Source organism: Chrysemys picta, chromosome 5, assembly GCF_011386835.1.
Source record: "Chrysemys picta bellii isolate R12L10 chromosome 5, ASM1138683v2, whole genome shotgun sequence".
NCBI classification, from domain to species: Eukaryota; Metazoa; Chordata; order Testudines; family Emydidae; genus Chrysemys; species Chrysemys picta.
In genome coordinates this window covers 343,840-347,001 of record NC_088795.1, presented here as the reverse complement: position 1 = coordinate 347,001, position 3,162 = coordinate 343,840, and the positions used below count along the sequence as shown (strand labels likewise).

General features: G+C 43.8%; 1 long non-coding RNA gene across 1 annotated transcript; it reads right to left on the bottom strand.

Moving 5' to 3' along the window:
- Positions 1–661: 661 nt before the first annotated feature.
- On the bottom strand, positions 662–2,857 carry LOC135983496 (uncharacterized). The gene is made up of 3 exons (XR_010601174.1): positions 2,723–2,857; positions 2,408–2,523; positions 662–2,273 (listed from the first exon to the last, which is right to left on the bottom strand). It is a non-coding gene; the product is annotated as an uncharacterized LOC135983496 (long non-coding RNA).
- Positions 2,858–3,162: the final 305 nt, after the last annotated feature.

Sequence of the window (3,162 nt, the reverse complement as noted above, 5' to 3'; positions counted from 1 at the left end):
GTCTCCTGTGTGCATTCAAAATCATAAAAAAGATATACTTTTCTGAAGATTCGGGCTTTCTAAGGCTGTCCATAAAACAGAGGTGACCGTCTACATCACCACCGATCAAGACTGACACTTCTCACACAAAGTTTTAGACAGGCATTCAACTTGGTTTTTTGATGCACAGTCGATATGTCTGTCTAAACACTCTTTGGACCGACAATACAGTCTACAGCTAGGACACCGCTGCTGCACGCCCACGCCGTCTGAGCACGTTACGCTCAAGCAGAGGTGGCAACGATACCTGCAAGAGTGGTCATGGCTGTACACTGTGTGGCAAAACTCACAATTTCTCGCTCTGAACAACTTTTTTACATCCAGAACCCCATAGTAATGCTCATCGTGCAACAGGATAAAATAAGTCTCGGGGTACACTGTGCCCCCCGTTTTAAAAAAGCCCCAGCCGCCTTTCGCCGTATACAGCACCACCTGTATGTTAACTCCTAAATGCTGTTCACACTTTGCTACGTCGCTGAGCATAACCTTTTTTTGATCTGACCACCCCAGTTTCTCATGTAACTTTCTCGCCTCCGCTAAAAATTCCAAGTCCGTAGGTTTACCAACGGACATGACGGCCAAGAGCCCATCCGCAAAACACAAATTGGTACCGGTGTAAGTCAGGTCTACTAAACACGGTCTCTTTTAATGAATAATTTGACTATTAAGGATAGAATTAAAAAAAAACTCTACGAGCGCCCCCACCCCTGTTTTTACAGCTGTCACAACGAGGCACAATGTCCCATCGACATGCAACTCTCTATTGCTCTGTAGCAGCTTTGAGGTCTGATTTAAGAAATCCTCAGCAGACAGCTCATCCCTAGTTCTTTTGACCGAAAACAGAGTTAGTTAAATTACGGCTCTCTAAACGTAACTGTACATAATCATCAGGGCCTACTCTACCATTAATGTCATCGAGCACTAACTGTATTCCCCGCTGTATGGCTTCAACAACCTGCTGAGCTGAATTTATTTGCTCAAGATTGACAAAACGAAATTCCTCACAATACACCGACCCCCCAAATCTGGATAATTCACGTCGCCAACTTCTCACTCTCTCCATATACACCTCGGCATTTTCGGGGTTACTTGGGGGTTCCTCTACGGGATCATTAGCGGCATCTTCTACATCAGATGCTATTTGAGAGTCAGACTCTGAGGCGCCTCCATGAGGGTCATTGGGAGTAGAACGGGACCTGTCTAGAGAGCCCTCTAGGGAATTTGCTAAACCAGAGTCTGATTCCGCCTCCCCATTTTCAGACAAGCCAGTTTGAGAGCCTCCAGTCGGGGGCATCTCTTTTTGTTTTTGTTTTTTTTCCTCATTACCTCTTTAGCCCTTTTTAAAATTTTTACAACAACCCAGGCCTGGAACTTTTTGGCAGCCATCTGTTTATCCCCCAAGCACTGTCCCCTCTTTTGTTTACACATGAGCTGATGTGTACCCTGGAGGGTGTCCCTTTTACCCAGGCCCCTTTTCACGACTAGTCATCCCTGCTCAGAGCCACCCTTTCCAGCCCTCATGTTTTTCAGCATGGTTCTGAACAAAGCATCATATTTTTCCCATTTCTTTCTAGAATCCCGTTCTTTTAGACTACCCGAGGATACAGCCTCCATCACTTTTCTGAGGGAAGCATCAAACCCTCCCCAAATACTAGAATATGGGGAAGCTGTGACGAGCTTATGGTTTTGGGAGAATGGTTTGTCAGTTCTTGGTTTTTTAGTCACAACCCCTAGAGCGCATGCTCCGGGTTTGTGAATGTGGGCATTTTCGCTCACAGTTTCCCCAGGGCTTGGTGTGGTGGTGGTCGCTGAGGAACTAGAGTGCTGATTGTGTGATTGCGATACCTCAGCATCGCAGCAGCTTTTAGTCCTTGGTTTTTTAAAGGCAGCCCCTAGAGCGCATGCTCCGGGTTTGCGCACATTCAGAACCCCTAGAGTGCGTGCTCTGGGTTTGTGAATGTGGGTGTTTTTGCTCACAGTTTCCTCAGGGCTTGGTGTGGTAATGGCCACTGAGGAACTGGAGTTGTGGTGGAATGGTTGTTTTTTACCAGAGTCTTTTGTTTTGTCCTTGGGTTTGACGTATATAAAGTTTGGACCGCCCGGGTGCTTCAGCTGCACTCCTATGCTGGTTTGCGTTGTTAAAGGTCTCAAAGCAGATTCCTGGTTCGTTGGTAATTCTGGAGGAGATGTCCTTGTAGCTCTGACTACTGCATTGTCAGAAGAGTTGCCCAGGCCTATGAGGGGGAAAACAACAACAACAACAACATTTTACAAAACTGAACTTTACCATCTCTCACCCACACCTCTGTATTTACTTAAAATACAAAACCTCATAGAACAACCAAACCAATAAGCAAAATATATTTACCGGGCTTCATCCATCCATCAGTGACTGATGCTGGTGAATTTTCCTTTTCAGCTGTCTTTCCTTTTTCTTTTCACCTTGTTTTCCCTCTGGTCTAAGGATCTCATGTTTTGACTGTACTGTGGAGCAAACAACAACATTATTATAAAACACATGAAACCGTCTTGTAAACATACATATACATATTACACACACACACACACACACACACAACAGCAGCTTTATAAAACACACCAAACCAAGTTTGCAGCCAGACACTTTTCAAAAACCCACATGCATTTAAAAGCCTGTTGCAAAAAAATAAATAAATAAAGTTACCTTTCACTATGGGATAAAGTGTTGCAGGCACATGCTTGTTCTGTTCCCCCTCGTGTGTGTTTGGGCCTTCAGGTTCAAGAACAAGCAAAAATGTTAGTTAGTATTACCCTAATCCCTATACAGCCTGTGGAATACTTTTTTTTTTTAATTCAACAGTATTAAGCACAACTATAGTTAAAATGGTTTTAACCCTGGCCTGGTGGTGAAATGCAGTTTAAAGTTACTGGTTCCATGCTAAACAGATCACACTGCAATAAACATAGGCACCATTATTTACTAAGACAGCCTGGGCAAAGAGTGGCATTATATAATATATAGTTTCAGAGTTAAAAACAGCAAGTCTTACCTCTTTTTGCAGTCCAGCAGCTATTCAAGAAAGTTTTTTGTTGAAAAGAACAAGCTCCAGCATACCTGAGGTTTTTATACCATCTTAGCCCATT